Source organism: Phascolarctos cinereus, unplaced genomic scaffold, assembly GCF_003287225.1.
Source record: "Phascolarctos cinereus isolate Bilbo 61053 unplaced genomic scaffold, phaCin_HiC Scaffold_4;HRSCAF=312, whole genome shotgun sequence".
NCBI classification, from domain to species: Eukaryota; Metazoa; Chordata; class Mammalia; order Diprotodontia; family Phascolarctidae; genus Phascolarctos; species Phascolarctos cinereus.
The window spans coordinates 72,860,509-72,873,215 of NW_027555847.1; the positions used below are offsets into that span (position 1 = coordinate 72,860,509).

Consider the following 12,707-nt stretch of genomic DNA (forward strand, 5'->3'; position numbering starts at 1 on the left):
TGCCATGTTTGAGGAACAGAAGGTCAGCCAATTTGTCTTGATTGTAGAATGCAGGAGTGGCAATAATATTCAATTAGTCTGGACCTCTTATTTTTTATTTGCTCTTCCAAAATCAGTCTGCCCTCTATGGCTCAACAACTGTTAACACTGATTCCTTCCCACCTACCTCCTTGCTTCCTGTTTCCAGATAGTCTGCTGGGAAATTCTTTGTATTAAAAGAATATCTGAGATACACACACACACACACACACACACACACACACACACACACATATACACACACACACATACATATATACACACATACATATACATACATACACATATACACATATATATACATTATGCATATACATACACACACATACATACACACACATACACACACACACATACACACACACACACACACTAGAGATCATGGTACAGTGGGCAAAAAATGCTGGAGTAAGAGGTCTTAGGTTCAAATTCTGACTCTGTAATGTACTACTTTGTCACCTTCGCAGTCACTTAAATAATGGGCATCAGTTTCTTCCTTTGTAAAGTTAGGTGACCCAATCAAATGACTTCTGAGGTCCCTTCACGCTTGAGAAACATGGCTATATTATCCCCCTTAGGCTTATGAGACAACAACTAGAAGAACTGAGCCTCACATATTGGAAAACTGTTCAGAGAAGAATGTAACTATTTATATTTGAGGTACGGTAGCTATACCTCTTTAACCTCTGAAGTCTGGGGAATAAGATTGAAAAGACCCAGGGTTCTCTATATGGATTTCGGGCTTGACAGAAACCAGGTAACTACAAGGCTGATGAGCATATTTTCAATCCTTGGATCCAAGTTATCAATAAATATATTGAAAAGAATGACCTTTAGGCCTCATCCCTGTAGGGAACTACTCAATAATTCCTCCCAGGTTGATACTGAACTATTGATAGCTAATTCTTAGGTATGGCCTTCAAGTCAGCTTTTCTAACTGACCTCATGATAGCATTTTACTCTCTTAGCTTGCACATTTCTCATCTTAAACTAGCTTTCTGTGACAAATACAATGGCTAATACCATCATCAGATATTGCTGAACCATAATTACTCTCTGTTCTAAGAAGCCAAATGCCATCAGCACTTTTTCTATTAATATATTTTTTATTCAGTGCAGAGCAATACAGTTTTATTGAATCACTGCTTTGTGACTGTAATTGGCACAACTCTCAAGGGAATGTCAGAACATTGTATGATCTAGAAATGCATGTCCCCAAGAAGCATTGCTCAAATTATTTTTAAAGGCAATTTAAAATTATGAAAGAAAATGATCTCTGTTGTTTATTAAGTTGAACTAAACAAATATTAAGTGCCTACTATGTGCAGGCTTATAAGGATACAATGATAAAGAATGATGTAATCTCTGCCTTCAAGGAATATTCCATCCTGTCAGCTATGTAAATGATTGGCTAATATCCAGAAGAAAGATATTCAAAATATTAAATGAATCTATGATCATATCAATGTGGGCACAGATCTATCAATGGTACAGATAGCTACCCACTGAAACCTCATAATATATGATTCTTGTCCATGTCCTCCCTCTTTGTCCTCCCACAGTGAATCTATTCAATGCTCTGGCTGCTTTCTGGAATTAATGACATTGCATAGGCACCAATGGAGAGTACTGGTTCTCTAGTAGTTCTCCTTTATTTTCATTATATGTACTTTGCAGAATGTTGAACTGGGAGTCAACAAGTCTTATAAGCCGTACAATCCTGAATAACTCACTTCATTGCTTTGGCCTCAGTTTCTTCATCTGCAAAATTTGTAGCTAGGGAAGAAAAGTATCCTTGTTGTTTATTCAATTAATAAGTTGGATTTGACGAGCTCTACAATTTCTTCAGGCTCTAAATTCTATGATCCTATGAGCCTTTTCCAGTGGTGCTTCTCCTGCACAATCTTTTGCCCAACTTCTGGTATACAATTCTTCATCATTAATATTCTGCAACCCATATTATGTCTCTACATTGCCCTTTGCATGAAGCACACATTTAATTCTTCAAAGACTATCATATCACACAAGTCTCAACCATATGATATCTCAAGAGTAATATTGATATTAAAAAGATGGATCTTGGATATATTTAATGATCTTCAAAGATTTGATTTCTCCTCTTATATTCAGTTACTATCAGGAAAAATTAACATGGACCTAAGAGAAATAAACCTTTAAACAAGAAATTATTTTAATAAGGATATAAAACAACACCCTTTTAACCTCAGGATAAATGTATGCGAAGAATAAGTACTTTAAAAAAATTCTCATAAATTCCATTCTACAACAATAGAAAACTTCATCCTATTTAAATAGCAAAGTAAAAAGGTTAATGTTGTAACCCAAGGGAACCCAGGATGATAGGCTTTAAAGGCAGGAGGATATTCAAGGAGTTCTCTACCCTGAAGAACCACTTTTTTCCTTAAAGCATTCACAGATGTCCACAGCTATGTGAATTCTCCTTCTTTCTCAGCTTTCCTTAGGGCACTGTTTTTTTTTTCAATCTAGATCTTTACTTTGCCTTTATCACAGTAATCAAAGGATCAAAGACACTTATTTGGTCCAGAGCATTCCTGAATGGGAATGTTGTCTCCTTTCTACAGCATACCTAGGTAATATTCATTCAGCCTACATTTTGGAAACCTGTATTAACTGGGAAGACATGCCTCTGGAAGAAACCCCATTTTATTTTATTAAGGTTTACTTGTCAGGAAATGTTTATTTACATAAGGTGAAAATTTCTTCTTCTGCTTCCTCTACACATCATTAATTATGTTCTTTCAGAAGGCAAGCAGGATGCGGAAGGAGAAATCCTAGAATGGGGCTGAGGCACTGTGGGACCTGAGACATTAGCAGAATCCAAAGGTCCATTGGGAGAGGGGAGTAAGGTTTTATTTCTTCAGAGACAACAGGGGCAGATCAAGTAGAACATTTCATTGTCCCAGTAAGATTCTAACCCAAGTCAGGTAGGATGGATAAGGTCAAGTTGTAACAAGGTCAGTGGTAATCAGAACTGGCAAAGTTCACCAAGTATAGTAGTGTCAATAATTTTTAATTAAAAAAAGAGGTTTCCAGCTAGCCCTTAATACCTGATAGCTCATATAGTGACACAGCTATCTCTCAAAAAAATAATAACCTAATCAAGAAAAATAGGGAAACCTATAAAATGTGGCAGGTTTTATTGAAATGAAAAAATCAATTAGTCCAAAAAGACTCCAAGGAGTACCTTAAAATACTCCTGAGATAATAAAAACTTCTTTAAACATGCCAGGGGGAGGAAGGAAGTTAAGAATCAGTAGTGAACTATAGTGATCAGGGTACAAAGAGTTGAACTGAGATAAAAGAGCTCAGAGATGTAATAAAGTACAGTTGTCTGGGGTGGGGAATGGGGTGGTGTAGACACTGAAAAGTTAAAGGAAATCACTAATAACTAGTACACGCCAGAGGCAGTATTTGAATCCAAGTCTTCCTGACTCTGACTTATTCTATCTCCATTTTACCATACTGCCTCTCATTAAAGTGACATATTGATATAAATAAATAAGCAAGATTTGATGACATCTGCCTTACTACAGAAAGAATATTCATCACTAAGGATTTCTAAGAGAACCCTGGAAAAAAGAAAGCAAGGTGTCTTAGTCCAATGAAAGGACAATTAATGGAATTTGTAATAGGTAGGATTACTGAATACTTTAGGAGGGAAATTTGAGGATATATGCACTAAACATTTTATTTTAAATAAAGACGAATCAAACCCAACTAGTTAGTGTTCTTTGGAAGAGAGTGGCAGCCTAATCCACATTGGAATAGTGGAGTCAAGGTGGCATCAGATCTAGCATCTCTCAAATCTTTTAAGGATTTGCATTACAGTTGCAACTCTATAACAATTCAATATTCAAAGTTGGTGCTGATCTATCTGCATTGAAAGATGAAGTTCCTTATCAGCAGTTCCTTGTACCAATGAAATCAGAGTTCAAAAGAAAATGGTGATTTACAGCCAGGATATTTCTATAAATCTATATGTCAATTTTATTTCCTAATTCTGAATTATATTTCCCAACAGTGACCCAAATTACAATAATTTAACACAGATGTTAAGTGAATGCTATCAAGTTCTACAATGAGAAGCCTTCCCCCAAAAAAGCATTTAAAAACTACTTTAGTAAACAAACAATGATATATGTGTAAAGCAAGGAGAAGAGGTGCAAAGGGTAACACTAGCTTGTACTATATACTCTGGTAGAATTGTACAAAGAAAGATGATATAATATGTTAAGAATATAATTGCCACATAAAACAGAAAAATAATGGAGTATAAAACCAGAAGAAAGGTTAGCAAGAGACTCAACTAAGAAAAAGCACTTAAGGATGATATTTGAAGAAGGAGAGCAAATAAACAAAAATAAACATTTCTGAAAAGAAGCATATGTATACACACATATACACATTCCATATATGGTATATACATATGTATCCTAGACATATCTGTTGTGTACATGCATGTCATATATATGTATACATCCGTGCATGTGTGCACGCAATACACTGTTTTCATCATCCAGGTCAATGAACTCTAGCATCACAATTTAGCTCATAGGATGCTAATAGGATCATAGAAAAGATCTTGGAGATCATCAAATCTAATCTCTTCATTTTATATGTGTGGAACCTGAGATACAAAGAGGTTAAGTGACTTGCCCAAGGTTAAACAGGTAGTTAATAGCATAAATGGAATTAGAATTCAAGATCAAATGCTCTTTACATAGCATTGTGAAAAATAAAGATCAGAAATACTCCTAGAGTATGCATGTCTGGGAATGAGGCTAGTGGTATTTGAAGACTCAGTACTAGGCTAGCCACCAGGTAATGAATTTCTGAACCAGTGAAACTTTCAAAGACAACCTACTAAATTATGAAACATTTCTATTTGAATTGGTAGTACCAGTGAAATTATAATTCCTTGAACTTTTTTTGTTTGTTTGCCAGGTGACCAAAGAGTTTAAAAAGAAATAAATATATTTGTTTAATATTTTATTTCCCCAAGTACATATAGACATAATTTTAATATTTATATAAAAATTGGAGTTCCAAATTATATTCCTCCTTTTCTTCCCTTCCCCTCATTGAGAAGGCATTTAGGATTATGAAAAAATATAGGGTCATACAAAAAATACTTCCCTATTAGTCATGTTGTAAAAGAAAACACAGGCAAAAAAAAAAAAAGAAAAAGAAAGAAAGTTAAGAAAAACTAAAAAGGTATGCTTCAATAGGCATTCAGATTCCATCAGTTCCTTCTCTGGAGATGGGCAGCATTTTTCATCATAAGTCTCTCAGAATTGTCTTGGATTTTTGTATTGCTGAGAATAGCTAAGTCATTCACAGTTGGTCATTGTACAATACTGCTGTTACTGTATACCATATTCTCCTAGTTCTGTTCGTTTCACTATGCATCAGTTCATGTAAGTTCTTTAAGGTTTGTTTTTTCTGAAAGTATTCTGCTTGTCATTTCTTATAGTAAAATAGTATTCTGTCACACTCATATACCACAACTTGTTCAGCCATTCCACAATTGACGGCCATCTCTTCAATATTTAATTCTTTGCCACTGCTAAAAGAGCTGCTATAAATATTTTTGTACATATACATCCTTTTCCTTTTTGTTTTTGTTTTGTTTTATTTTGTTTTGTTTTTAATTTCTTTGGGATGTAGACCCAGAAGTGGTATTGCAGGTTCAAAGAGTAGGTATGGTTTTATATTCCTTTCGTCATAGTTCCAAATTGCCCTCCAGAATGACTGAATCAATTCTTAACTCCATAAACAGTGCATTAGTCTCTCAATTTTCCCATATCCCCTCCAACATTTATTATTTTCCTTTTCTGTCATATTATCTGATCTAGGTGTGGGTGGTACCTCAGAGTCGTTTTAATTTGCATTTCTCTACTCAATGGTGATTTAGATTATTTTTTTCATATAACTATAGATAGCTTTGATTACTTCATTTGAAAATACCTGTTTATATCCTTTGATGATTTATTAATTGGTGAATGGCTCTTATTGTTTTTTTTTAATTTGACTCAATTCTCTATGTATTTGAAAAATGATGTCTTTATCAGAAAAATTTGCTGCAAAAATGTTTTCACACTTATGATTCCTGTGTATTTTCCTCAATCCTATTCCACCCTTATCTTACTCTTTCTCTTCTTTTCTCTTTTCCCACCCCATCCATCCTCAAAAGCTTTTTGCTTCTGACTACTACTTCTCCCAAACTACCCTCCCTTTTATCAGTGCCCCCTTCCCCTGCTGATATCATTCCCTTCCTCTTCAACATTTCTGTAGGGTAATATACATTTCTATACCCAACTGAGTGTGTATGTCATATCCTGTTTGATCCACTTCTAATGAGAATAAGGCTCAAGTGTTCCCCTCCATTGCTCCTATCTTCATGTCCTAATGTTGAGAAAGTTCTTAGGAGGCACAAGTATGATTGTCCCACTTAGGAATGTAGACAGTTTTAACCTTATGGAATTCCTTATGATTTCTCTTTACTGTTTACTTTTTTATGCTTCTCTTGATTCTTGTACTTGAAAGTCAAATTTTCTATTTATCTCTGGTCTTTTCATCAGGAATGTTTGAATGTCCTTTATTTCATTGAATCTTTTCCCTGAAGGATTATATTTAATTTTGCTAGATAGGTGATTCATGGTTATAATCCTAGCTCCTTTGCTTTCCAAAATAAAATATTCTACATTCTCCAATCCTTTAATGTAGAATCTGCCAAATGTTTAATATGTTGACTGTGGCCCCACAATATTTGAATTGCTTCTTTCTGCTGTACAATATTTTCTCCTTGACCTGGGAGCTCTGGAATTTTGCTATAATATTTCTGGGAGTTTTTATTTTGGGATCTCTTTCAGGAGGTGATTAATGTATGTTTTCAATTTCCATTTTTCCTCTGCTTCTAGATTATCAGAACAGTTTTCATTAATAATTTCTTTTTTAAAATTTTATTAATTTATTTCATTTATCAACAATCACTTCCATATGCTTTTGAGTTTAAAATTTTTCTCCCCCTTCCTCCCCACCACCCTCCGCAAAACAGTGCACAATCTGACATAGACTATACATTTACATTCTCATTAAGTACTTTGCTTTTGACCACCTCCTCCTTCAGTCTATCCTCCCTTCTATTGTCCCCCTCTTCCCTTTAGCCCCCACCGCTTCTTCCCTCCCTTCCATCCCCCCTCCCTTTTCTTTCCCTTTTTCCCTCCTGCTGCCCATAGGGCAAGTTAGATTCCCATACTAACTGATTGTTATTCCCTTCTTGAGCCAAATCTTATGAGAGCAAGGTTCAAACAATGCTCACCCCCTCCCTTCTTTCCCTCTGCTGTAATAGGATTTTCTTTCTTTTCCTGTAATGTAATTTACCCTTGTCTGCCTCCTCCTTTCTCAGTACATTTTCTAAGATCAGACTAATCCACTTACTTGGATCCATTTAACCCACTTGATTAGATTTTTTTTTCATTATATCAAAGTCAACTAATATCCACCCATTTTATGTATACTCCTTTAACATGGTGTAATAACAATACAGTTCTCAAGAGTTGCAAGTGTCATCTTCCCTTGTAGGGATGTAAACAGTCTGCCCTTATTAACAACATTTTGTATCTTTCTGTCCCATTTACCTTTTTATGTCTTTCTTGAATCTTGTACTTGAAGATCAAATTTTTTGTTGAGCTCTGGTCTTTTTATCAGGAAGGTTTGGAAGTCCCCTATTTTGTTGAATATCCATCTCCTCCCTTGAAAAATCATGCTCATTTTTGCAGGAGTTGATCCTTGGCTGCAATCCAAGCTCCTTTGCCTTAGGAATATCATGTTCCATGCCCTGTGGTCTTTTAATGTAGAAGCTGCAAGGTCCTGTGTAATCCTGACTGTGGTTCCATGATATTTAAATTGTTTCTTTCTGGCTGCTTGCAGCACCTTCTCTTTCATCTGGTAATTTTGCAATTTTGCTATCATGATCCTTGGTGTTGTCAATTTGGGATCTCTTTGAGGTGGTGAGCAGTGTATTCTTTCTATGGCTATTTTACCTTCTGGTTCTAGGACTTCAGGGCAGTTTTCCTTTATGATTTCCTGAAAGATACTGTCCAGGCTCTTTTTTTCATCACGGTTTTCAAGTAGTCCAATGATTTTTAAATTGTCTCTCTGGGATCAGTTTTCCAGGTCAGTTGTTTTACCGATGAGGTAGTTTATGTTTTCATCTATTTTTTCATTTTTTTTTTGTTTCTGTTTGACTGATTCTTGCTCTCTCATAGAGTCATTAGTTTCCATTTGTCCAATTCTAGTTTTTAACAGATTGTTTTCTTCTGTTAGTTTTTGTACTTCCTTCTTCAATTGGCTAATTGTATTTTTAAGGGATTTGTTTTCTTCAGGGTACTTTTTTTTTCCAGTTTGCCAATTGTGTTTTTTAGGGACTTGTTTTCTTCAGTGTGCTTTTATTCCAATTGACCAATTGTATTTTTTAAGGACTCTTCTACCTCTCTCATTAGACTTTTAAAATCCTTCTTGAGCTCTTCTAAGAAGGCTTTTTGGGCTTCAGACCAGTTCATATTCCCTTTTGATGTTGCAGATGTGGGTTTGTTGACAATGTTGTCCTCTTCAGAATTTCTGTCTTGATCTTCACTCTTCTCATAATATGAATCTATGGTACGTTTCTTTTTACTCATGGTTTCTTTATTCCCTGGCCTTTAAAGAGATTGAGCTCTCCTGCTGGGGAACAGAGGGCACTGACCCAAGCTTCTTGTGTTGGGAGCCTAGGTCTTGGTCACTGGCTTTGTGTGCTGGGGCCTCTTATGTTGGCAATTGGAGGCTGTAGGTTTGGCAGCTTACCTTGTGTTGGGCTGGAATCAGCAAGGCTGGAACTTTCAGGCAATTCTAGGTTGCCTGCTTTTCCTTTCCTTTAGCTTTCTTCAGCTCCTTTTAGATGGGTGCTGCAGGGTGTTTATCTGCCTGGGGCCCCTTGCAATGCTGCCTCCCTCATTTCTGCTAATGCACTGGGAGATTCCTTTGTGGTAGAGTGCCACCTGGTGATTTTCTGAACTGGTTTCCACCAGTTCCCCCACCGTCACTGAAGCACTGGGAGGTCCAGGTGTTGGTGTTTGCCTCCTCTACTACCTGAGTTTCAGGATCTCCTCCTGGTTGACAGTTGGAAGCTGCAGGGTTCTGACAGCTTACCTGGTGTTGGGTTGGAATCAGCAAGGCTGGGACTTTAGGAAGACTCTAGGTTGCTTTCTTCAGCTCCTTTCAGATGAATGCTGCAGGGTGCTTATCTGCCTGGGGCCCTTTGTAGTGCTGCTTCCCTTATTTTTGCTGAGGCACTGGGAGACTGGTTTGCTGGGTTGCTACACTGCTGTTCCCATCTTTCTTCTAGTTCAGCTGTTCCAGGGTTTTTTTTTTCAGGGGTGATTTTTTTTTGGTTTTCAGAGATTGGTAAGGGAGGGTGAGAGAAACTACCTTTTTACTCCACCATCTTGGCTCCCAGAAGTGGAAGTGCCTTCACTGATAATTTCTTGAAAGATTACTTCTAAAAATAAACAAACAAACAAACAAATAAATAAGTAAATAAAAGATGACTTCTCAGCTTTTTTTGTGATTATGGCTTTTAGGTAGTCTAATCATTTTTATATGATCTCTATTAGATCTATTTTCCAGGTCAGTTGTTTTTCCAATGAGATAGCTCATATTTTCTTCTATTTTTTTTGCATTCTTTGGAGTTTGTTTGACTGTTTCTTGATGTGTCATGTAATCATTATCTTCCACTTGCCTGAATCTATTTTTTTTTAATTTTTTTTCGGCAACTGGGGTTAAGCAACTTGCCCAGGGTCACACGGCTGATAAATGTCAAGTGTTTGGTCTGAGGCCAGATTTGAACTCAGGTCTTCCTGACTTCAGGGCCAGTGCTCTATCCACTGTGCCACATAGCTGCCCCTGAGTCTATTTTTCAAGGAATTATTCTTCTCAGTGAACTTTTGTACCTCTTTTTCCACTTGGCCAATTCTACCTTTTAAAAAGTTTTTTTATTCAGTGAATTTTTGTAACTCTTTTTCTATTTAGTCAATTTTGTTTTTTTAAGAAGCTCTGCTCAGTGAATTTTTCTGCCTATTTTACCATTTGGCCTGTTCTGTTTTTTAAGGTGTTATTTTCATTAATTTTTTATGTGTTTCCTTTACCAAGTTGTTGCCTCTTTTGTCATTATTTTCTTGCATCACTCTAATTTCTTTTCTCAAATTTTCCTCTACCTCTCCTATTTGATTTTCAGAAACACTTTTGAGCTCTTCCAGGAATTCTTTTTGGGCCTGATACAAATTAACATTTTTCTTTGAGGCTTTGGATGTAGGTATTTGGACTTTATTGTTTTGGTTTTTTTTTTTTTTCTCAGTTTGTGTTTTGATCTTCCCTGTCACCATAATAATTTTTTAAGGTCAGGTTATTTTTTGTTGTTGTTTGCTGATTTTCCAGCCTATTTCTTGACTTTTAACTCTATGTAAAAGTAGGGCTCCTCTCCCAGGATGGAATGGGTACTGTCTGAAGCTTCAGGCCTTTTTTGCTACAGCTCTCAGAGCTAGTTCTGGGGATCTATAAATTTTCAGTTTTTTCAAGATGGTATGATGTAAGGAGAAGTGGCCTGTGCTCTCGTCTGTGAGTGGCTGCAAGCACTGTTTTCCACTGTGAAACCATTAACTAGTGTCCCTTGTCCCCTGCAACTGCAAACTCTTATGTTTTAGTGCTCCTTATCTCTCTGGAACTGCAAACCAGGACTGTGAGCAGCATCCTTGCATGGGCAGTGCAACAGTGTCCTACATCTTGTGAAAGGACCCCTGTGATATCCTTCCAACCAGTTATCCAACCCTGTTACTGTCTGTGGACTGAGAGCTCTGGAAGCTACCACTGACACAGCTAATTCAATTGCCACCAAGACCTGCTGCTGATTTGCTGGGATGCAGCCTAAGCTGTCACAGCTGATACTGGATTGTTCTCCCCTCTCCCCTTGGAAAGATCATGAGATCTTTCCTTCCAATCTTCCAAATTGCCCTGGACTTGAAAATTATTTCACCTCATCCTTTTGTGGGTTCTGCAGCTCCAGAATTATTTAAAATTGTTCATAGAGGAATTTGGGAGAGCTCAGGTGGGTCCCTGCCTTTTCCCTACCATCTTACCTCTACCTCTCCAAGAGCCTGTATTAACTTCCTGCATCAGCTCAGGTTCTCAATTTATGATCTAATGCTACAGGACCTTGGAGTCATTGATGTTTGCCACCATTTTACTATCTATAATTTTTTGGATTCTAGTCATAGATATTCTACAAGGTATAGCTGCTGCTGTCCAAGGTATGCACAAGTTTGAAGTGCTCTTCCTCTTCCAACAAGTTTTGATAGGTTCTGATCTCTGCTTCTAGTTTGACCTTGCTGTTGAGCAGCACTTCATAATCTTGGGCCTGGCATGCTCCTCTGTGCTTGTCTATCCCATGGGGGTAGCCTCCAGGTGTAGCAGGGGTATATTGATCTGTTCCATCTTTATAGCACAACATGTCTCCATCTCCCTCAATCTCTTCTCCAAGCTTGTTTATAGATTTCAAAGCAAGTCCAGGTCAGTCTCTAAGGACTGGAATGTACATTTCAGGTAGGTGACAGTGTTTTGAGCAAATTTTCCTCAGATCTTGTGGTTATAGCCACAGTGATCGCCTCAATCTACTGGGACTAGTACTTCTCAAGATCCTCTCTTTTTTTTTTTTTCTGAGCCAGAGATATCACTAATGACCTTGCTCAAGTCCTGGGATTTGGGAGAGTTTACTTCCACAGTCAGCCCACAGACTGCTAGTTGGGATTGTAGAGAATTCAACTCCTCTTCATGATTCTTTTTTTTTTTTGAAGAGTAGTTCTTACTTCAGGGTTTCAATCCATGTCTCCAGTTGCAGCCTGATCATGTTAGTATCATAATGACCTTCTGGAGGTCATGAATGTAACCTTCTACAGACTGCCTCATGGTGCCATTAGCCTGGCTCATAAATTTCCATGGCCTCTCCACCAACTTCTATGGGGGTTGGGAGCTAATGCCTGACGCAGTGGGCTGGTTGAGGACAGGGAGATATGGGAGAACAAGACCATGCAGAATCTCAATGACTGTCTCTCCTACCTGATCATGTGTATAGCCTGGAGACTAAGAATACTAAGAATTGCAAACTAGAAGGGAAAATCAGGGAGCATAGAGCAGGGACCTTCATAACAAAATTGAACATGACAGGAAGATTTTAGTGACAGGATTTTCTGTCATATTCATAGGAAGAGAATCCTATTTATATAATAGAATTGGTCTTTCACTGATCTAATCACAGTAAATGAGCCAGATAACAAGTTGCCAGACTATTTGGGATACAAAGGCCATGTGATGTGTTCCATTCATGAGACATGCATTAGCTACTTGACTGCATCAAAATATAAGATACCCATTAGGGCAACCTTTACAAGTTGGCTTGTTGAGTCCAGCAGATAGATTCAAAGATGAACCCACTCCTGATGGAACAAGGGAAAGAAAATTGAATATGGAGAACAGCAATGTGTAAGAAGCCATATGAGGTGGAAAAAGTTTAAGGGAAGTTAGACTCTACTGCTGCA

At 37.2% G+C, this 12,707-nt stretch overlaps 1 pseudogene; it reads right to left on the reverse strand.

The window, feature by feature from the left end:
• Positions 1–11,395: 11,395 nt before the first annotated feature.
• LOC110205045 (keratin, type I cytoskeletal 18 pseudogene) lies at positions 11,396–12,078 on the reverse strand (annotated as a pseudogene).
• Positions 12,079–12,707: the final 629 nt, after the last annotated feature.